Source organism: Chiroxiphia lanceolata, chromosome 4 (assembly GCF_009829145.1).
Source record: "Chiroxiphia lanceolata isolate bChiLan1 chromosome 4, bChiLan1.pri, whole genome shotgun sequence".
Taxonomy (NCBI): Eukaryota; Metazoa; Chordata; class Aves; order Passeriformes; family Pipridae; genus Chiroxiphia; species Chiroxiphia lanceolata.
This window is the reverse complement of record NC_045640.1, coordinates 72,344,312-72,369,165: the sequence shown is the minus strand read 5'-3', so window position 1 is coordinate 72,369,165 and position 24,854 is coordinate 72,344,312. Positions and strand designations below refer to the sequence as shown.

The 24,854-nt window shown below is 36.8% G+C and overlaps 1 long non-coding RNA gene across 1 annotated transcript; it reads right to left on the bottom strand.

The window, feature by feature from the left end:
- Nucleotides 1–16,763: 16,763 nt before the first annotated feature.
- LOC116785935 lies at nt 16,764–20,109 on the bottom strand. The gene is made up of 3 exons (XR_004356773.1): nt 19,337–20,109; nt 18,210–18,321; nt 16,764–16,815 (listed from the first exon to the last, which is right to left on the bottom strand). It is a non-coding gene; the product is annotated as an uncharacterized LOC116785935 (long non-coding RNA).
- Nucleotides 20,110–24,854: the final 4,745 nt, after the last annotated feature.

Genomic DNA, 24,854 nt, shown 5'->3' with positions numbered 1-24,854 from the left:
ACTGTCTTCATAAGACAACAGTTTAAAGTTACAGTTAGTACAGTAAACAATAAGTCTATCAATGTGACTTCAGTTGTACACATGGGTATCACTCCCTAAAGTATAAAACTTTGTAACAGTTCTGTAATTAAAGTTGCATGAATAACCAAACCCACACCGACTGTAGTCATCAAGATCAGAAATTGCACCTATAATTTAAACTGGGATTAGCAAACCATAGGACTCACACACCTCCACACAACATCAAACCCAGAGACCATCAGTCCAAACAGGATTTCAGTTTCAAAAACATTAGAATCTGTCTGGAATTCTTACACATGATATAGGCTTCACAAACTTCTTTCCACCAGTCCCTGACAAATAGTGTTGTTTAAACCCAGGCTTTTCCATTCCAGACTGCCTTCAAGAATTTACCACTTCTTCCAGATAGTGTGGAACAAATCCATGTTGAGAAGAAATCAGTTTTAAGGGCTATAATTTGGCTCAGCATAAAATTAACTGGTTTCAACATGATTCAGTAATAATAGAAGCAACTAAGAATTACTTATAAAATCTTATTTTGACTGTGACAATGAATGGTCCACAAAGTAACACATATAAGAAGCTGTTTTGAAACTAAAAGAGTGATTAGGACTTCCACAAATAGATGCTAATGAATCTGGGCCTTTACAGAAGTGGTACAGTGCTGACTTTTGGCTTTGTCAGTGAAAAATAAAAGTGTCTTAATGTTTTTTTCCCAAAGCAAAAGATTCTATTTAATGATATTAGGCATCAGCATAATATCAGCACGGGGAGAACTCAAAGTTCTCCAGTCAAATTGCTGTAGAGGAGTCAACAAATCACTGGACATTTGTCCAAGATGAGCAGGGATTTACGCTCTCATTCTCTTGCTTCACTGACAGACTTGAAGTACCTTCAAATTAACACTATTTACTCTTTTTTTGTATTTTTTCCCAGTCCCCTCAAGCTTTGCACTATATTTGTTATAGTCAAAAGCTTCCATGCAGTACTAAGAACAAATATGTGAAAGTACTGAGCAAAAATACTTGAATTTTTCTACAAATGCAAATGGATACATGCACGAAAACAAATTCTAGAGATAATTATTTGTCATTGAATAGAAATATTTTAAAATTGCACACACAGTGGAAAACCCAGAAGTCTATAGTCTGAAAAAAAGTGTTTGTCTTTGCTTGCAGAAACTAAACAAAAACACGTTCCATTTGCCCAAACATTTCCTACTCTGCAATTTTAGAGTCAAGTGAAACAATATAAGCAGTTGTTGCATTCAACTTCTTCAGCTACTGAAAATCTTCTGGATTCAAGAATGCAAATATTATCAAAAAAGAAAACAGTTCATATTGTTAACATAAGATTCTAGAGAGACAACAGCTGCAGTTTTAGTGCCATGACAGCTAAATTAAACACTTTATATTAGTGAACTGAAATTATATCTAACAAAGTTTTCCAAGTATTTTTTTCCTATTTTTTAGATGATTATGATCCAAACCGTGGTTTTATACTGAGTACAGCTATATTCTGCCATTCTTCTTCTCCCATGAACAAGCTCCTAGTGCTAAAGGCAACACCCAAGTGGATTTTTTATAAAGTGAATATACTCTTCATGACAGGCAAGGTGTCTGGTCACACAGTGCTCATTGCAGGATAATCATCTAATATGGCAGATTATTGATTCATTTGCTTGATACTTTACTTCTAGAAAACCTTTTAGCACTTTGTGCATTGGTGAAAGATTCCTGGTTGACAGACCTGAAGAACAAAACTGAGGAGTGTAAATGTATGAATGTGGTTTTATCACATTAGTGGACACCACTAAAAAAAGTAGAAAATTCTATGTCTTGGCTTCTTAACAATGCTGTCAACAGAGAGGCTAATTAGTTCCTAATTACAGTAGCAGCTTTACAGCACACATTCATAAAGACACTGTTCTGACCTTGCTGGTATTTATCAGCATTGTCCATGTGACAGCAACTAAATGCTACTAACAACATCTCAGCTTTTCTATGTTATATGGGCACAGCAAAAAGAGACCTTTTCCCCAGAGTTCATCCTGTGTATATATATAGAGAGAGACTAGACAAAAACCATGTTTGAGGAAGACTGAAGAAAAGAAAAATAAAAGTGGACAGAGTCAATGAATTTGATCAAAGGACAATTTCTTGTATTGAGAACCAAATTTTTCTGTTTATGAATATTAAAGCAGGAAATGCTGAAGTCTCTCCTGCCTATCATTTTTCCAACCATCACTGTTAAATCTGTTTGCTTTTCTAAGGAAGAAGCAAACCTTGACTCCACTCTGTTGCTCACTCTCTGCCGATGCAAGACTTTTGAAGCTGCAAAGCAGTATTTTTACTGACGTGATGTAAACTACTCATGACTGACCATAGATACACACCTAGGCTTCATAAGGAGTGTGATCCCTGGTTTGTCTGATATGACATCCCAAAGAACTGAGAAGCTGATGGAGTTCATTGGGACAGTGTGATACCTGGGAGCTGGCTAACACTGGGGAAATATTTCCGGAGGATCCAGTATCTGACACTGACTTGGGGAAATCAGCACTTTTCAAGGTTGAGAAACACCACATTGCAATCACCTGAGCTTGGTAACCTGGGTGCTGTTTTATGCACTTCTCCAGCAGCAACTCTGTCTGACTGCACTGCACTTTGTCACTGAAACAGCCCACATTTTGTTTCTTCCCCTTCCTTCACCATTCTCCCCAAAGCTTGGCCACCTGTGGCTGCATAGCAGTTTCAAAAGAGGTCATGAGAAGTTATACCCTTGGAGAGGAAACAGGTTTCTGTACAACAGAAGAGAGTAATGCTAAGTGAATGATTCCCAAAATGGGATGAGAGGATGGCATTTGGTGATCTGCAAAGAGATGATTTGTTGCACGCTACTGAGTCTCATTCCAAAGCAGCTCTTGTCATTTTACTAATGTTCCTGCTCATGCAAGCACTCGGATTTTGGCATATTATGACTTGATGCTCAGCTGAAGCAGCTTAGTTCATGGCATTGTCAGCATACAAATCCCTCCTCTCCCAGACACTGAAAATGAGGCACCAAAGAAAGGGATTTGTGACGTGCACTCAAAGATGACAGGCCTCAGTCCTGCAACAGGAAAAACGGAAGAGCCAGAAATATCTGAATTCCTGTACCTCTTGGTAATTTAGGCATCCCAGTGATCCAGAATGTGACTCTGTTTTACATCTATTCTGTGACCATTAGTGATTGATGGCTCACACCTACTGTAGGCAAGAAAATAGAGTCTGAAAATGTAGAGAAGTAAGCAAAGCATTAAGCAACTATGTGCACTTAAAAAAAGCTATCAGAAGCATAAAGAAGGGAAACTAACTGCTTGATATTTTTTCTTTTTTTTTTTTAATTGAGTATCTGCAAGAAAGGTGACTGTGCTCTCTGCTGAGGGAAAAGAAAGGCAAGAAGGCCATACTTTTCAAATGGACAACACACAAATTTAGTGCCTGCTAAAGGGCTGTAAACCTCAAATGCTCCCATGTCATTTTTGAACCTGATGTCATGTACTACACTTTGCAGTTCACATATGTGCAAATTCCAAGGACCTTTATGGCTCCTCACTGCAACACATACATGTTAACACTAACCTCAGAGAAAAGTCTCTAGTCTGTTTAATTCCACTGATAACTGATCTATAGCATTATCAACAAGTGACATATACTCATTTGGTTATACTATTCACTTGACTTGCAAGGCTTGCATTAGATTTTTTTTTTTTTTTTAAATCAAGGAGGTAAGAGCAACCACTGATGAGGTAAGAACTGTCAGACTTGTCAGACAGCTCCTCTGAATAGTATTTAACAGTTTGACACTAATGTGCTTCAGTTTGAATGATACTGCTTGGAGTTAACACCTGAATACCAATAATTCCAAAACTACATGGGATAATCAAACTTGCAAAAGAGGGTAACAAAACAAATTGCAAGGAGGAGAGGTCCATAGATCTATTACCAAAGCAACATGTGCTGCTTTGATCTTTCAAGAATGCCTCTCAACAATAAATTTATCAGAGGAAAGCACAAATGTTAGTATTAGGAACCAGAACACTGGCTTTTTTTCCCTGCCATTTTTAAAGTAAGCTCATCACCAAGCCAAGAGCAGACATCTGGTAACATGTTCATCTTTTCATTCTCTGTGACCCCGGTAGAGCAGCAGAGTCCTCAATGACAACCTGCAGTCTCTTCTGATTTGACTCTAGCAAAAACTTCATTATCCCAAAATTATTCCTATCACAATCTTGGCATCACTCAAGTAATATACCAAAGAATTAATGAAACAGCTCCTGAGAATTTACTGTGAATCCTTAAGTGTTTTGATGCATGTTCAGCCTTTAGATTAAATAATTGATCATCATTAAATTAGATTATCAGACTGAGGAACACAAAACATACTAAAAACCTACTCTTCTTTCCTACTCCCAAATAGATTCAAATCCCAAATCAATACATTTGTTGATCTATGCTAGGAGAACAACATGCCAATACTGCTCCTAACAAAAATATTTGCTTAAGTAACAGATATGGACTTATCACCCTGTTTAATAGTTCAGAAAATTTCTTGTGCAATATTTTAATGTCTTAAGTCCTAAGGACAGTTTTCATTTCTTAATGACTCATGGAAGTAGAACTGTCAATGCAAAAATGAACATAGCTCAATCCACTAGATAAAAACATCAAGATATACCCATCCCATTAATTTATTAGATTTGTCTTGAATTTTAAAGTTCCAGGCAGCTGTCATTTAAAATAATGAGATACCATCATGTGTTTTCCTACAATTAACTGAAACTGAGTCTGTTCAGATCAGTAATACTTCCCCTAACTCTGGAACATATTAAGAAGTTGCCTTCCTTTCCTCCCAGGCAATCATCTACTGAACTCAGCATTCATAATCAATCCCTTTTACTTTCATCTAAATGCCACCCCCGAAAATACCAATTTCTTCTTTCAGAGAAAGCAGGCAGTGCTTACTAGTTTGTGTAAATGAAAAGGTGGAAGTTTATCTGTAAGGGAAAAGAGGGAACGTTTGCCCAAATACATACTCCATTTTTATGGGCAATATTCAAACATTAATAATGGTATGCTATTTAATGCTGGTTCATAGACTTGTCTTGTAACATTCTTTGGACTTGACATCACAAAGATGAAGAGTTCACAGTAAACCCATTCAAGGAAGTACAATCAGGATGTGGTTACATAATCCATGTAGTATTGGATCACACAGCAGTATAAACACAATCAAAATCAAATGTGAAAAGAGGATTAAATTTCCCTGAAAACTGCCAGAACAGATGACATGGAGTTTATGCCAACTTTATGGCACTTCTATGACAGCTGTGGAAGGACAAATGATTCATGGTCCAGAATAAAATAAGGAAGGGTTGGACAGATGCTACCCTGATGAACACAAACTCTGCATGCACAAACTTAGTGCATCAAAAACACTGCAACATTTTGGATCCCACTCCAGTGGGAATTTATATTGAAACAACATACTTCATGTGTGTTTGTTATCTGATTCTGAGCCCTGATGCCAGGTGTGCTGTAGGATTTGCTCAAAGGCCATATGCAGAGATATCTTACCAGACTGAATGCAGAAGTATCCAAGCCTTTTTCCTTTCATTCAGCACCAGCGACTTCCCTGTCGGTAGGCAGGAGAAATTCAACACACAGGTTTATTCATCACAGTCTCACACGATAAGTCAGCTGTGAAGGGACCTCTGAAAGGCATTTAGTCTGAACCCAACCCTGAGTAATTCCCTAGAGGAGAATGCTCAGGGTATGTACAGTCTAGTTCTGTTTTCCTAGGATCAAGGTTCTCTGAGTATCCCGCCACTGTGTGCCTTCCCTCAGATGAGGAGTTCTGCCTTAGCCTCTCTCATGTTACAACTTGCAGAATTTTCTGTTTCAAATTAGGTTTCAATTAGCCAGTAATTTTAACTCGATTCAGGCACATAAAGTGACAGAAACTGACTGCTGGTGTGATCTCAATTCAAATTTCTACAGGAAACCAAGTAAAAAAAGTGGGTTATGAATAAAAGCAAACAATCCCTTTCTTCTCCCTGAGAAAAACCCAAACACTCAATATTATTAGAACTAGTGGTATGGAAACATATCAAAGAAACTGCAAAAGTATTTCCACAAGGAGCCAATTTTGTGTCTGCTACAGAAGCAAGATGCACAACCATCTGGCTCTGAAAAATATTATGCCTCTATAGGCAGCTATGAACAAACCAAGGCATTAAGCAGCGAATATCACTCATTATCAGCTTAAAACTAAACAGGAAAAACATCAGGAGAAGCAAAATAACTCTTCCAACCAAGAGGTATCATTAAAAAAAATAATTCAGATTACCCAGTAAAATCAGAGGCAATTTTAAATCTCAGGAACACAACACTGAGAAAAGGTGTGTACTTTTTGATTAGTACTGTTCTTTTTCATTATCTGATTAATAACTGCATAGTTAATCCTTGGAAAAAATATAGAATTAGCTCTTCAATTTATGTAAGTGATCCTAAATTCATGAGTGTGTAACACAGTTTTGAACTATGCTTTAGGAGAAACATAAGAGGTTAAAGGTATGTCTGAGGGGCTCAACATGACAACTTGAATCAAATTCATTGCCTTCATTAACTTAATTATTTCCAGAAGAATGAGATGTTTATGATTATCCATCTGGACTGAGACTCCAAGATGAGAGTTAGCTCTACAATACAAACTTTGTGGTCCAGGCAACTACTGCCAGCATTTTCTGTTCTTTAAAGAGACGTATCCCTTGGATATTTTTGCACAAAACTGGGATAGTCAACATCTCCAGGATTCATTGGTAAGCCTGACTTACCAGTCTCTGTGAAAACTGAGAATTTTTTGAAAGACCTAACACATCCTTCCCCCTCCCCCCAAAAAAACCAACAAAACAAAATTTGTTGCATCTACTTCTACAATTCTTGTGACAAACTGGCAGGATTTCAAGCTGCTTGCAAAGTGAAAATTGTCCAGTTGGATCTTGTTCAGGTGACTGTAGTCGGCTGACTGACTGAGTTCCTCTCAGGATACTGGGAGGTTCTAATTTTGCACACTAGATGGCTTTAAAGTCTGAAGATTCAGTCACTGCACTTGTTTTAATATTAACTTTTTTTATGTAACCATACTGCAATTAGTCTTCTTTTAATTTCTGTTAATCACCTGAAAAATTATTGTAGTACTTAGTGAAACAGATTTTGATCTAAGCAGTACAAAGACAAAAATTAATTTGGACAGAACTCTGAGCAAATGCAGGGAAGATCTGTGAAACTGAGTCCATCTGATAATGTAATACTCTAGTATAGTATTTCTGACTATTTAGATTTGGTTCTTAGGCTGCAGCTGAGGGCAGATATGCATTTTTCAAACAGCTACAATTCCTCTCCAGCAGCTTTTTACTGGTAAAAAAGAAGTGAGGTGCAGAATGTTACTTCATATGAGAGTTCTTTAGCAGAAGCAACCCAGTTTAGCTTGAAAAAACTGAGTAAAAGATTTAAGCTAATGTGGTCATCCAAACCAGAAAAAGGGTAGGATAACACAAGCCATTTCAGTGACAGCTACATCAGAAGTCACCCCTGGCACAGCTGCAGCAATTAAAGACAGTGGCAACAGCAGCTTTGCTCACATTCACAATGGCATTTACACAAAAATAGCAGTCATGCTACCTAGAAAATTATAGATTAAGCAGTATGCTTGGGAAAGATTATGAATTACATTCAGAAAACAAACAGTAGTAGTTATTGTTGCTAAAGACTCAGCAAGTCTTGGGCTGTGTATTTAAGGTACAAAAAAAGGGTGATACACCCGAGTATGAAGAGCAGCAGGTGACTGTAAATCAGGAGGATTTAAAAAAATAAATTTAAAAAATCAGAAGCATCTTCCTTACCTTACCATATTTTATCAAAAGTTGGATGTTGGGGCCTCCACAAACAAATTATTTATCTCCTCCCACCTCTGTTGACCTGAATTCCTGGCACACAATGATGCACACAAACCAGCACTCAAGTTGATAAACACGTATCTTTCTATCATCTATCTCAGAGTTCATCTATTCAATTTTCATACTTTTTCCTGTCTTGTTCTTAGCAAATAATCTGTACAGGCTCTAAGGTGTGAACTGAAAGCCACAATATTGCATTTTTTAGAAAGATTTGGTATAGATACAGTGAGGGGGGAAAAAAACCAACCAAACAAAAAACCCAAACAAACAACAACAAAAAAAATAAAACATAACTTAGTTTTGTTATTCTGAATGTTCCATAAGAGCAAGTTTTAACCATTAAGACATCCTGCTACAAGTTCAAAGGTGTAGTTGCTTAGAAATTACGTGCCTTCACATAATAATCCAATATTTTTATATAGGGGGAGTGTTCTCCTACCGTGCCATGGAAATTAAAATATAACAGGACATGGTTTTGATTGATCTTCCATCAATTTACTGTGGGTGTCTAAGTCTGCTTTGAAAGAGTCACTGGCACTACCTCAAAAAGCACCAGATGTACCATTTGCATAAGTAGGGGTTTATATGTGAGTTTCTTCCTTTTCTTTGTCTATGACTACAGATTTGTGGTAGTAAAGGGGTTTGTTCACAGATGGACAAAAAAACTGCTGAAAATCTTCTCAATATCAGAGAGGAGCTCACCAAGTGTCACAGACCATACCCAGCTCTGTTGGACATGGCTGAGGGTGGAAGGCACTTCCAGGGTCATAGAAGGCACCTCTGGTGTCAGTACTACAGGTAACATGGTCTGCCAGCAGAAACTCTCCTACAGCTGTCCCAGACACACTTCTTGACAACTCTGGTTTAACACACTCTGAGAAAACCAACTGCTGATTCTCTAAGAAAAAGAAAAAAACGAGTAAAAAAACCCTGCATGTCTCCCAGAAAATTTCCCTGCCAAGGCTTTAGTGAAGATGCTGTAATTATCTTAACCCTAGTCTATCCCCCAGGAGTGGATACAGGTGTTCACGCTGCAGAGATGAACAAAATGCATCTTGGAAACGCAAACACTAGAACCAACCTCTTCACACAGCGGATAACAACCCATGGCTTTCATCCACACACAAGAGAAGTCACAAGTTGCAAGTGCAGTTAGCATAGAATATTCTCCCCAGCAACCATTAAAAAAAGTAATTCGAGAATTACTGTCAAAATGCAACATATTTCAAGCACTAAGTTACAATCTGATTCTGTTGGTTCAGTAATCTTAATTGTAATAGACTATGTTCGAGAACATATCACTCAGTTAAATTTTCAACATTTCCTTCAATCCCCAAAAGTATAAAATAACTAAAGATAGCTTCCCAAAGAGAAACAGATTTTCCTTTTCGAGTTGATCTCACTAAGATGCCCAACTTTGGAATTCCCTTAACACACAAAAATATTTTTACTGTTTCAAAACAAGTTCGGGAATAAAAACATAAAATGGTCATTAATGCAGTAATAGAGGACTCCACAAAAAGGTAACCAGGAATAGATGAATCCAAACTAATATTTCAATTGTGTGTCTCAGAAAACTAATCAGCAATTATTAATAAAACCAAGGAATATCCTGTAGGGAGTTAATTTACTTATAAAATTGAGTCTCTAAAAAAAAAAACAAATTCTGTACCCTGAATGCTTTATTTTTTCCAAGGAATTCATAGTGATGGAAAGCCCAACCCATAACTTTATGGTGAATAGCCGAGAAACACTGCAATTAAAGGAGAATTTGCTTTGTATCAGGCTCATTAAAAACATAAGGATGAAAATTACTTTTCAGTTGGTAGTAATTGCATTTTGTTGACATCTGATTAGTCATGCTGGTCCTAAATACTGGCAAGGCCATTAATAAGGTGGGAATTAATGAATTAGGTAATTTAGAATATTTTTGAGTAAATAAATCTTTAGAGTAATTACCCTCTGCAATGCCATTTAAAGACAATGAACATGGCATATTTGTACTAAAAAAGCTTTTTTAGTAATGTAAATATATTAATATTTTTAAATAAAGGAAACAAATAAATCATAAAAAGGTCAACTAGATTGTACTGTTTAAGGAAAAAACCCGACATATAATTACTATATTAGCTAAATCATACACTTCCAAGAATAGCTCTACACTGTCACAAAATAATCATTGAATGTTCTTATTTCTACAGTGTCAGCTTAAAAATTAAAAAAGGAGATAATAGAGGATTCTGTTGAGACTTAATAACTATATGTTGAAGTTACCACTGCAGCGAGAAGGTATCCTTGTTTCAATGGGTACACAGAGCAATAGGATTTTTATCTTTCAGAGAAATATTCTTTTTTATTGGTACAGTAGAATTCCATAAACAATGCCTTACCGTTTTTCCAGTTGAATAGCAATGAAATCATAAGTTCATTAAAATGACAATAAGAAAGTCATTCCTTTACTGGTGATCAGAATAGTAATTATAGAGCTAATGCTACTTCAAAGTCATCTAAATCGATGCAAAATTCAGAGCGAGAACTGAAACCCTTTAAATACCTGCGAGGACTAAATTAATCACACAGAACAAAATTATCAGACGATTTCTGCAACTAACTCATACCTAATGACTTCAAACAAGCTTTCTGTCTGATTGTAAGGAAGGTTTTTTTGGGAGCTCAGTTTCTGCAGTTTCACAAAGACTCTGGTTTCTAATGGAGCTCTTCATAGGCAGGTTCCTGCTTATGTACATCCAGCAGCAGAGCACACAAATATTTTTGCCTTACCTCAACTCTGAAATGCAAGAAAAAAAAATCCTCCCCTCCCCTTTGATTTTGATTTGACAGATTATAATTGCCTTTACTGTGTCAGATCGTAACAATCACTGTGAGTCATCACCAAAGTCCATGTGACAGCTCTTGATAAAGTTAAAATGTGAACATTTTCTTTCTCTGCGTGGCCTCCAGGTAGTGAAAAGGACTCCAATGATTAACTGTTAGAAAAGAGTTATGTGGAAGGAGCTTTTGTGTTCTGATCTCATTCACTTCCTCGGCATTTGTCAAAGCTTTGCTTGTTAATAGGGTCAGAATTTCATTCCAAAAATAACCAGGGAACTTGTGCCTCGGGCTTTGGCAGGGCAAGATTTCACACATTGAATTTTAAAGGAAAAGGCTCATATAATGTTAATCAGAAAAAATGTGAATGAGAAAGAAGCTTGAAAATAAGCTTTGCAAAGTGTGCAATTTCCCATGAGAGTTTCCTGAGAAAATGATTAATATTTCTCTACTCATATGGAAAAACACTGTTCAAAATCACTTTTCCCTTGCTCAAGCCAAAAGCTGTGAACCAAAATCAAAGCATATTAGCAATAATAAAATATTAATGCTCTGGATTTCTTATGCAAACTTTTTCAGTGCTGCATTATTAATGACATCTAATTGTAGTGGAGATTGCTGCAGGACACGCTACTTTTACTACAGACTTTGTATTTTTACCTATAAAATACTTACTTGGAAAACCCATCAAGATCCTGATCGGATTTCATCATGTCTTCTAAGATTCAGATGTTCATCTTGACTGAAAATTCATCATCAGAAGCAGTAACTTATGAAAATACCAGCAAGTATTAAAATGTTTGTACAAATTTATTTTGTGATATAAAGAATACTTTATTTTAAACTAGTCTAGCACAGACTGCACTCAAAGGGTACTACACCCAGTCCCAGTATTTTACAGTATCAAGAACTATCTCATCATTACTACTGCCAATATTTAGGCACACATCTTTGATTTGGGTTCAGGTCTAGGTGGGCAGCACTAAACTACTTCAAGTTGCTGAAGTAGATCCTGAAAGCCAAAGACCACCAGAATGCAGTAGTACTGTTTAAACATGTCACCTTCTTCCTACAAGAGCTCTGTATCAAAAGGGACTGGAAGATCACACAGGAGCTCATTTACCTGATCTGTGATATCTGGGAACTGTCAGCTTCTTTCAGAGACACAGCAACAAGAAGAACACCTAAAAAGCAATATGATATTTATATTGGGAAAAGGCTGTTTTGTTCAGGAATGGGATCAGCTAGCTACAATTGAGACAGTTAGCAAATCAGAAAAAAATTTACTCTCAGATATGAGTTTCATGAGAGCCTCAGAACATGCAGCCTCCATCTTCAGCCTAATTGTACTCCTATGTGTTCCTTTTTCTAAAGGTCTGCGCGCTTGGAAACAGTAACAGACTTTAACAGTTGCTGTAACAGAAATTGTGGTCACCATCTTTCTCATCACACTATCATTCACTAGGATTACTTTTACTCATACATTGATTACAAGGTCTCTTAATTTTGCATTTAAATTCTTGCTTTAAATAGTGCCAAACCTCGAATCTCTCAAACATTTCCCATCCGAGTTATGGTATTGCACACTATTCTCTGGTTTTACCAAACTTGGCATTTTTGACATTATTTTGTCTTTGCACCCCTGTAGCTTTAGTATGTGCTATAATCCTAAATCAAACGACAGTGATCACTGCTGCCTATATCCCTCCCTTATCTTTCCAACTTCAATTATGTTGTTTGTGTTACTCTATTTACTGAAACTCTGAAATGACTCTTCCCAGTCTACTCTTTGGTAGTGGATAATACCAGACTGCAGTTCAATTTGATATGTTTAGATCCCTAAACATACCCTACTTTCTAATTTTACAAAGTATTTCAATGCCTTGCCTATTTCTGCAGTCCATTTTTATTGCATTTTTGATAGCCTCCCTTGAATGCATTTTGTTATATGATAGCATGTGCCATGGTCCCCTCTTTACTTATGGGTCTGGTTTTCTCTTATGATTAATGTTATAAATGCATGTATTGACAGTGACATAGACTGAAAACTAGGAAATCCAACCCAAAATAAACTAAGAACTTAAGAATACTGTAAAGCGTCATTATGACTGACAAAAAATTGTTTCCATCACTTAAATACACAGGAAAAAAAGCTCAAAACTTCCATCTTATTAGTGGTTTTAGACACATACATAAGTATAGCACATATTCTCTTACCTGGTTTGAAAAAAAATTTAAGAGGAAAGGACAATCTTGGAAAAATTCACATCCATGTGTAAGCACTGATGTTGTATTAAGGCCTATTTTTTCCTACAACAGACAGTTACCACCTGTAGTTCATAATATACAACTGAAATGTGTGTTATATTTGATTGTATGTGTACAAGCCACAAGACAAACTAAGTAACATTAGACATGCATATAAAAAATAGACAAGGTGCCCATTTCCCCCCTTTTTTGTTTTACCACATTCAATTTATGGTACCACCAGCTGCAGTTCTAACAGTTGTTCTGGAAGACCATTAAGGAAAATCATATTTCTATTGCTCTTAATTAACAGAGTGTGAAGTCATTTCTGGACAGATAAAACAAAACAGGAGTTTGTTTTCAAACATGCTGGGAGATTCAAGGGACAAACATGACAACAAACATGACAAACACGGCACTGAGTTAATTTCTGACACTTGACGTTTTAGAATGTATACAGAAATGGATGACCTGACCCAAAACACTATAAAGTCAAAAGAAAGGTGCTCATTAATTTTAACCATTTCCAATAATTTGGAAGTATTGGAATTGGAAATATTGGAATATTCCAATATTGGATATTTTAACAATATCCAATAATTTTAGCAATATCCAATGCTTCCAATTTAAAGCTTTTTCACCATGACTGGGCCTAAATCTATTGTTAATCAAATTAAATGTTTTGAAAGTGAAGCTGTCCTTAATTCAAGGGACAAAAATTGGTCTTGCATATTACTTGAGCTCACTTAAATCCTCAATCCTACATTTAATGAAAGGAGAGATGTGGCAAGGAGTTAATTTTATGTTTAGTTAGAAGTGATGTTCTTTGGATCAGACAGTAAAATGAAATACATCCATTTATTGGGTAAAAATTAAGTCTTCTGTGGTATTTCAACAAAGCTACAGATCCCTCAGTAGATGTGTCTCTCCTTTCTACAACCTTGCCATGAAAGGTTTGGTTGACTCATCAACAAACAAGCTCAATAGCTTGAGACATCTATGACATCTATGAGATGAACACTTGGAGGGAAAATAATGGCACAAACACCCCTGCAAAACCAGGGAAATGGAGAAAGTACCATATTCTAATGAGTCTTTTTCCTTGCAGATCACTCAGTTTTCACTGGCACTTTACCACCTCAGATTCGAGGAATAACTAGAAACAGTTGGAGATGAATGTTCAATTTCAGCAGGAATACGAAGTTGTTCAGCAGAATTTGACTCGTTTCATTACACAGATTAATAATGGTTCTTTTCTGCAATGTGTCCACAGGATTTTTATTAAGCAACTGCCTATTTATTTCACATTGTTCTACCAAAACTAATAAATTCACTGAAGCTATTCCTAACCTGGTGGCTTCGTGACACACAACTTCATCTACTGCTGGTTGCCCTTCTCTTTCCTGTGTTGCAGTTCTCATTGCAGTGCATTTAGTTATCAAACAGAAGACTTACTTCTCCTAAGTTCAAAATCTGAGTCATTTTAACAAAATTACATTCTTTGGCTGCTGTAAATGGGAAGAACCATATAATCTGTTGTTACATCAACCACTGTTTTCCTTATTCCTACAGTAGATTTGCTGTCCCCTATGGCAAATATGCAATAAAAAACCTACTTCTAAGTCAACTACTAGATTATATATTATAGTTCTTGTCATTCAAAGCATATAATACACTGAGCACTATAATAACTATCTCTACTAAATAACATGGAACTACAGCAGGCAAACAGAAGTGAAGCAAAAATTACTAGGTCCAAGTTAGAACTGTTTGTTGTACCTCCATTATTCAATGTATTATTCATTCTTAATAGAAAACTCCAAAAGAAAAAACCTTCTACAAATTACACTTATAATTAGTTCTTAAATATTCCCATTAAAAATAACAGCCAAATTAATTAGAAGAGAAATCATACATATTTGTCCCATTAAACTCTAGCACATCTGAGCACAAGGTACAGATATATTCTAGGTTCAGTAATGAGTTGCCATATTAAAAGAGGACAAATAGTACAAAACTGGAAAAAAAAAGTGTCATTTTTAAAGGGAAAATTAGTCCCAGTCAGATTGAAGCAAAGAATTCATGAGCAATACAGTCCTTGAAGTATATTCCTATTTTACCTATTAGTCTTAAAAGAAACTATACATTTTAGACCCTGAGTTCAAAATAGGACTAAGACCATGCCAAGTTTTATCCCAACCTTCTTTTAAACCACAAAAAAGCTTTATTATTTAGGCATTCTAGAATTATTAGCTCTGTGGAAGAAAAATACCCAACAGCAGTAAGCAATTATGCAGATGCACTTGTACTGTGGAATTTAAAGGTTTATTATGCTTTCAGATTAATAAAAGAATGCCCCTGTATAGAGCCAGCCAATTCCTTTAAAAGTTTGCATTTCACATTTAATCTAGTCCTATAATTTAATCGTGATAGTCTTATGCATTATGCTGGGGTTGAAAAACTGTGTAATTATCTGAAAGCAAGATTTTTATGCATGAGATAATTAGTGTGACTGACTAGTCTAGCCCCACAGTATAGACAAGAAGAGATAAACCAATTAATATTTTTTTTATTGTTTTTATTTTATGCAACTCTTTCATATTCCTGGGTAAATATGAAAGGTGATACAGACTATCACATTTATATGAATTTAGACCTTGAATGCTTACCATCTGTGAGGAGAGCACACTTGGAATTTGAGAAAAGTCTGTGAACGTTATTTTCATTCTTCAGCAAGAAATGACGTATAAGTCTCTTAAGGAATAAAGGTTTGAGTCATAAAATTTTTTAAGAAATGAAAACTCAGCATAGTTAAGTTTACAGATCCCAAGATTATATGCATGCTATTGATGAACTATGAATGTAATTTTTCTATCATTTGACCTTAAAAACCTTTCTCCCTGTGTTCTTCCACTCATGAAACACTAGAACAAAAACGTGTACTAAGAGTAAAGGCAGGACATAACTTCTGTGTGGAGGAGTGGAAGCAGCCTCAAGGCAAGGACACCACTCACTATTACTGCTGCTTAATCCTTGTAGGTAGGGTTACTGGTAAAAATTAGTAATAAAAAAGGGAATTTCCATTAATCAAAGCCAGTGTTTTTAATACCTAGTGGAAACAAACACAGAGGCATTGTACCTTCACATTCTCAAGAGGAAGAAAATTGAAGTGATGTCTATTCAGAAGAAAGCATGTCAGGAAATTAAATCTAGCTTTTATCTCACGGTTCCTTTCTTTCTTCTCTCGTTTTTCCCCAGACATGATCTCTGTTCACACAACTTTACCCATCTCTGGCATCTACACAGACCAGCTTCTACTTTGAATTTGTGGGGACAAGAGGATAGAGGTCAAGTTACTCAGGCATGAACACTTCTGTGTGCACACAGCTACAGGATCTGCACCCATTTTCTCTGTCCAACACAGCGACCTAAGTTGGATAGCAAAGACATTCCCCACTGGAGTTGCATGAGGGAAGTATTAAGAGTCCCTGCTTCCTTTTCCTCCCTGCCTTGCTCAGCCAAAACAGCTAAGCTGGGCTGCAGAAAGATGGCTGCAGTAGGGAAAAGGTAATAAAAACAGCACAGCTCAGATAAGGTAAAAAAATAACAAGAATAATCTTAATAAATATTTGCTGTGAAAGAAAAGAAATTATTTATTTTTTTTTTTGCTTTTCAGTCGTGGGCAAGAGAGAATATAGGTCCCGTCAGGCATCCATCAGCTAGGAGAAGAAAAATACAATAAGCTGATTCAGTTTCTGTCATGTAATTTATTTTCTTGGCAAAGAGATTATTTTCTTTTGTATTTGCTCAATATAGATCATATCCACCAAAGCAAGTTTCTTTCAAATATCAATGTGAAAAAGCTTATCTACCAGTTGAAAAGTATGAAATAAACACTACCTTAATGTTCAACTTCTTCTGTCTTCTCTTCTGTCTCAAAAATTGCTAAACAGACAAAATCTGCATTCTTTTCAATTTGGAGCTTTAATGAATATTTAGCTTTAAAGAATATCGATAAAGAACAGAATTGTAAGCATGAAAGGTTATATCCTCTTCCTGGTCTACTTCAGACTTAAAAAAACAGTCATCACAAATCAGGATGATGTAATGTAGTTCTGCTGAAACTTATTAAACTTAGAAAATGAGTTAATTTCCATTAATGGCTTATTGGTCTCCATTTCTCTACTAGATCAACTAGAGAAGTCTGGATTTGCTTAAATGCACCTGAACAATTTTAAAATTATTTAGAGTGAGACATAAATGGGTAAATAAAGTATCCACTATTCATTAATAAGATTAGGATTTAGAAAGACTTACAAGTCTTACAAAGGCACATTTTCTTTCTAAGATGCACAATCACGAGGTGAATCTTACCAAGCACAATATGTTGGCTGCATTCAATCACACAACCAGTACAGGGAAATCTACCATTCCCCATAAAAGTTTCATACCCATACCCTGTAGTTAAATGCCCAGTTTGGGCACCAAAATCTGGCATATTTATGCAGAGAATAAACAATCAGGTAACTGTTGAATGAGCTGTAGATGAGCCTTTAATATGGTGACCTTGCTGTGATTCCTGCCCTTATCCCTGCTTATACTCTGCCATTTCCAGCAAGTTCCAAGTAGCTCATAGGCAAGTAAAAACATGGTTATAGGAACTATTTAAGTGTTTACAAACTGCAAGCGCATAAAATTTAGAGTATCTTGATTGTCTACCCATACCTCTAGATTTACACCTGTATACAAGTTACATTTACCCATTGGTCATAGAAACACTCCTTGACACATCAGTAACATTGTAACAGTAATGGCAGTAACAGGATCCAACAACAGCAACTTTTTCTTTTATTACCTTTTATTACCTGTAGAACCGAGCAATCAAAAAAAAAAAACAACAAACCCACAACAATTCTCTCCTTCCAAGAATTTACCTGAAAATGGTGAAGCTGGTATCCGCTGGAGAAGTTTTGCAGTAGCACTGTGAATTTCTTGCTGTTATACACACAAAATCACAACATGAATAAAGCAAGGAACCAAACACAGGACACACTCTTACTAAAAGCGCAGGGGTCGAGCCTCAGCTATTCTGAATTTTATGAGACAAACTTACTATTTTGGGTGCTTTTCTGAAAACTGCAGGCCAGCAAAGGTTGGAAAAGGTGGCTTGAATATGCACACAGCAGGATTCTCCTCAAAAGCCAACTGAGCTGTTTGACAACACTCTGAAATGAAAAAGTATGTATCATTACTTTTCACATAGATTCATACTTCCCCTTAAACAAAACAAATATTCCTAGCAAGTAACTGAGCATTCTAATTTGCCTCACTTTTATTATCACTGATTAAACCCGTTTGTTAAAAAAGCTGCAACAGACAAAGGCATATGGAAAAGCTGAAAGATACTAGTCTATCATATGAGCCAAATATCTTGGCAACATTTACTGAGTTTTGTGCTAAAACCTTGATCTAATCATAACAAAACACAAATATTGTCAGATATTGGCAGCTTCCCTATGTTCATAAGGAAACGTAATCCTATAATACCAATGTAATACAAGTATTAACACTGAGGTTTTTCTAGTTGATGTCATAAGAACCATTCACAGATGCACATATGGTGTTAGAAGTCAGCAATACTATGAATACTATTTTATTAATTATTAGTTGTGTGAATGAGCATCAATTCACACTTCTAGGCCCACTTCAAAACAAACAGGCAAAACCCCCAAACACAACAGGCACACCATGCTTTCCTCTGCCTAATTGTAATCGTCAGAAGGAATAGTACTGTCCAAAAAATTTCAGTTTTATCATATTCTTACAGAAATTTCAAAGAGCTTTCATTTTGTAGCACTTCAGGAGGACAGTCTTGCATACTTGACTGAAACTGAGGAGAAAAACCTGCGACACTGGTTCCTACCTGTAATTCAGGATGTATGTGTGAACATGACTGTATCAACACACACAGGAGACAAGTAAGAGAAGGTAAGAGCTGTGTGAATGCCAGGAACTCAGGACAAAGATTTAGGCAGTTTCATCCCAAAACAACTGTTTCGACAGTTTATTAATTTATTTATTAGTTCATTCATTTATTAATGGTGGAAGACACATTAAAATGCATTAAGCCACACCTCCAAGTTCTTCATCTTTCTATGTTAATGGTTAGCAAAGACGGTCTTTCTGAGAACACAGATGACAGCTGGACAAAAAAGCCCCACAATTACTATATGTATTTACCTCGCTCCTTCACAAATTTCTGCACAAAAGAATCTTAAAACCAGGCCTTAAACTCCAGAATTTTCTAAATTGGTGCCTAGTAACACAGAACATCATACATCACCAAGGAACTGGTTGCTGGATGGCCTTGAAGACAGGGGGAAAACCATGACTGTTCCTCAAGTTTCCAGGTAGCACAGAGTGGAGTTAAAAAAAAAAGAAAAAGTTATAAAAATAACATTGTACTAGCGTACTACAGAAATAATAAGCATTTACCAATGGGGTAAGCAAACTTTTTACCTTGTAGAGGCCTGTATTTGTTCTTCAAATATCAAATAATAAAAGGTTCAACAGTTTTCCATTTCGAATCTGTAATATTTTAAGTAGCTATCTTCAATAAAGCAGCACACAAAGCTCAAATAATGACCTGAAACAGCACTATTTTACTGAAATGCCTTTGCAAAGCAATGGGGCTGCTGCTTTTTAAATCAATTTTCATTTCCAAGCCATAATTTTAATAGCTACTTTAGACCCACCCCACTCCCTTAAGGGGGTGTTGGGTTCTGATAAAACCAAAATCACAAACTTGTTTTCTTCTAAAAGAAAAACATGCTTTAGTAATAGCTATTTCTTTTATTAGCACCCTGCTGGTCGGTTTATTAAGTAGAGTGGGGGGGATATATAAGATAAGGGAAATAATTACGCCTCACACATGAGGGCAATGAATAGGGTTAACCCCCGCTCGCCTGTAAAGTGCTCAGTGGCGTCTTTTCGCCATCCCCAGGGGCTGACAATTCAGATATAAATTCAGATATAAATTCAGATATAAATTCAGATATAAATTCAGATATAAATTCAGATATAAATTCAGATATAAATTCAGATATAAATTCAGATATAAATTCAGATATAAATTCAGATATAAATTCAGATGACGTAAAACCACAAGCAGAGGAAAAGGAGTGACCTTGCACCTCAGTCAGTGCCAGAGCCGAAAGCGAAGCAGCCTGCAGGGGAGGCGGCACGGACCGGCCGCAACCAGCCCCTCAGAGGGCTTCCCCCCCTTGAAAAACAAAGTTCTTCTTCCCTGAGGCAGAAGTGGGAGGAAACCCTTCCCAACCACCCAGCGTTACCAGGCGGTATAGACCCACTAACCTGCCGGGAGAGCACCAAGGAGCTCCGAGGAGCAGCAGCCCCACCATCCCCTCCCAGCCGAGGGCAGCTCTGAGGGAGCGGGGTGATGAAGCCTCCAAAAAGGGCGGGGAACCGTGAGGGGCGGGGGCAAAGAAGACTTTAAAAGGGGAGGAAGCGGTAAGGGGCAAATAAAGTTCCAAAATGGCGGGAAAGAAGACTCTAAAAGGGTGAGAAGAAGTGAGGGGAAAAAGAAGGCTTCAAAAGGGTGGAAAACTGTGGGGAAGGCAATGGGCACCATTTCTGCCCTCAGACCCGCCTCAGGAACAACACCCAGGTGAGGAGATACTGGTACAGCCTCCAGGTGATTGCTCGCTCAGCTGTGTTTGGCAAGTTCGTTTTCATTGCTCATGTTGTTTTTTTTGTTGTGCGCTGTTTGGCGTTTTTTGTTTGGGTTTTTTTTTTATTTGGGGTTTCTTTTTAATTTGGTTCTAAAAGCCCCCTCAGAGCCTTGTGGGTAGCTCTGAGGGACCCCAGAGCGTCCCCCCCCTCCCATGAAGTGCCTCCCTCAGTGCCCCACACCTGAGTGAATAAAACACCCTCAGGAAGTCTAGTTTAAGAGAGACACCAAATGTGCACTGCTTGCACACTACTTAAGGAGACTCTCTTCCTGTGTTCTTGTTAGAAGGTGGATATCAGCACGAGAAGTGGTTTAAAACCAGGTTGCTGGTGAAGGGCTGAGTTAGGAGGGCTGAGCGGCCCCACTGGGCCTGCTCACCCAAACACCACTCACATCTGAAAGATGTTTAAGCTAAATCACAGCTACAGCAAGCTAAACGCAGAGCAGGTGAGTAACGAAAAATGGTTCAGTGTTGATGACCAGCTGTTCATTAGGCCTGCATGACTAGGTTCTCTCTCCAAGTAAGTTAGGGGGATGTTTACACAGACCGACAACAAAACAGGCTCTGCAAAGTCCAGTAGAGAAATTGTGATTGCATTTCTTTTTTTTACTTATTGCAGGTGATTGTTGAAGCAGAACAGAGAACTGTTGTGGTAGCATGGGTATGAAATTTATAAAAGAAATTATTGATTTATGTTATGCATGTGGCTGTTTGTTCTGAGGATTTTTCTGTAAAGCAAGTAATGTTTATGAAATACGAAATGCTATTTTAAAAATCTGAAGAAACAGGGAACAGTGAAAACTGACAACTCACTTCAAATCTGACACAGCCTCTCCAACACTGATTACTAGTTTATGCAGCGTTTGCTTTTCTAAGTAATTTAAGCAATACATTTTTAAATACGTCGTCTATTACCCACCTCCTGCATGTTTAATAACTGCTGTGTAGTCAAAAGTCTGGAGGATTCTGTAAACTTTCTTTTAAATGGCTTACAAATCTTCTTACTTAAACCATAGTTGTTCCCATTTTCAGCCTGAACCAAGAACAGTCTGTGGAAGCCTAATGGCAGTGTTGCTTTGTTGCAGAATCTCACAATATCTCCTCTTTAATAAAAGAAAAGGAATTCTTGTCCCCTTTTCCTCTTACAGTGTGGCAAATGCATCCTTTTTATTTCAATCTCACCGTTTTTCATGTATTTAAATACTGGTCTTACTTTTGATTACTTCTTAAATCTCTCTGTATTTCACCTATTAAATTCTGCATTTGCGATTTTTGTGGATGCAGGCACATTCAGTTTTACTTTTTGAAGGAATAGTTCCATTTGTGATTATCACTAGCTTGATGTCATATTCTGACTTAAGCAATGATCAGCACCTGTTAGATTTCCCAGATATTAATAAAAGTAATACCTCAGTAAATGTAGTTCATACTCCTTTCCAGTAGCTAATGCAGTTATGATATATTGATTAGATCTTCTACCTTAAGATGTTTCTCTAATTCTAAATAAGCTGTTCTTCTTTATACCCTCTCTTCACTCTCACACTGAGTTTTTGGTCCACATTCAAAGGAACAAACTGCAGACTTAAGCTGACAAATCATTGTATATAACAGCAAATACAAGGAAGTATTTAGTAATTCTAAAACTTTCATGTTATCTAGGGTATCATTTTTCCATATTTATGTCATGAATAGGGGAAGCACAGCTGGAAATCTCATTGTACAAGCATGGGAAACTTTTACCTAGTCATTTAAGCAGTTTAATCTTACTATGTGCTGATGTAATTGTGAAATGTGTTCTCTTTGCATTCCTAATTACTATAGAACAGATGGCAAGGCTGCTACTTTAAAGCAGCAAGCCTGTTTTAAAACCTCTGTGGTGATTCTTCACTCTTAAAGAAGTTTACTGTGGTCTATATGTGTGTGTGTGTGAGGGGGAAAAAGCTTTTTTTTTTTTTTCTTGGCTTCCATGTTCCTAACCTAACATTCTGAATAATTTCAGCATGTTTTCAAAGGTTCTTGCTAGATTTCAACAGTTCCCAGGGAAGAAGTTACCTGACCAAGAGTATGATTTTCATCTAGTTAAAGGGGAAAAATGTCATGACATTTGTAATACAGAATACCGTGAGCATCTTATTGAACATGAACACAAGTTAAACAAATGTGTATTTCAGGTATCATAAGTTGATTGTAGCTACAGCAATAACTCATTTTTTATTTATTTTTTTTTAAAACAAAAATAAAGAGGAGAATTTATAGAATTCATCGTTTGAATATTAGGTATAGAGCTGCTATTTTTGAATCCCAAAGATTGTTTCAAGTTCTGAATAACTATCAGAACAGCCCTATACTGAGAACTGGCTTTAATATTCTGCTTTTTATTCACAAGAACACAATAAAACAGAAGAAAAGAAAAACTTGATCAAAATTAATGCATTGTGAAGTCAGTCTACCTCTGCTTGCCTTATTACTTTGTAATATTCTTTCAAAATCCTGTCCATGAATTCCATGTTCTTAGTCATAGTCTGGAAAGGCTTTTTTGGAAGTACTAGTGAGGTGAGTTTTCTGTGAAGGCTTAACCTGCAACTATTTTATTGTTACACTGCTACCTATGCAGATTAACAGTAGTACTGCAATGTAAGGGTGCTGAACACCTTTAATAGACACATAAACCATTACAGGCTCAATTCAGAATTCCCATTGGTCATTTCTGCTCAGTGCAGGTTTTTCTTTTTTTTGTCTCATGTTTCTTCTTAGTAGTGACCCACTGACTTGTCCCTTGTCTGCTCAGTACTGTTTCCAGCTTGTTTGGGTTTTATTTTAATTTGGAGTGCATGTTTTGGTTTTATATAGATGATTCAAAACACATTGAGACACAACAAAATGTGAATTACAGCACTGTTGAAATTCACTCTGCATTCACTTGGTTTTGCCTGTGCACTGCAGTTCTTGGCCCAAACTGTTCTTGTCTCATCACTTTGCAGCTAAGCTGAGAACAGGGAACTTCACTGGGCAGAATTAGCATTACAGAGTTCTTTTATCTCCAGAGCTGCTGAGATCCTTGGCACTGCAGACATGGAACTCCTTTGATTTGGGGCTCTTGTGGTAACTCTTCTTTTCTAGAACTCTACTTGTTGCAGTGATTTACAGCTAAAACTGCTATCAGCACTTTCAAAACTTCATGTACGTGATTTTGCCTTTCCCAGTGTCCAGTTTTCAGTCCCACTTTATTTTCCAGAGAAATATCGCCGCTAAAATCAGCTCCCTGTTCGCCCTTCGGCATTCTGTGCATGGAGATGGTGGAACTCAGCCAGTTCTGTCCATCTGCAGCCAGACAGTTGTCTCTTCACTGTAACTAGATTGGCTTCAGCTCCTTAGCAGCTCCCTGGCTCCAGCTCCATACTTGAAAGGTTCCTAGAAGATCAGGCAGGGATGATGGATGCAATGGCACTTAAAGGGAAAATAAAAAAAAAAGGGGGGAGGGGGGGGAAATTACATGGCCATGACAGAAGGGAAACTTAAAAATAAAATAGGGGCAGCATGACCATGACTAAAGCTGTGTCATTCAGCTTTCATTCTTATTTTAGTCTAAAAGGTCCAGTTCTGTAGGTAATCAACTGGCTTAAAACAGTTCAGAGCAAAATCCAATGTACAAAACCTAGTTGTGATTTTTAAGAAAAAACAGAGTGAGTACACTGGAACAGATAATCTCAGTCAATATTTTGGTTTTCCTTTTTTTTCATGAGGTAAGTGATAGGTAATTCTCTACATTTATTGTAGTACCTTCTTAACATATTTTGGCTTTTAAGTGAGCTCTGTGAGCCAATCATTATGATTGTACTTGAGAGGTTTCACAGTTTCAGAATATCAGTAAATTCATCACTTTACTGACAGCATTGAATAGTTTGTCTGTATCAACTATAAAAATGATTTTTTCCCATAATATATGCCTTATATAGGTGATATTTTATACTGTTCACATAAAAATAGATTTTTTTTTTTGAATTTAT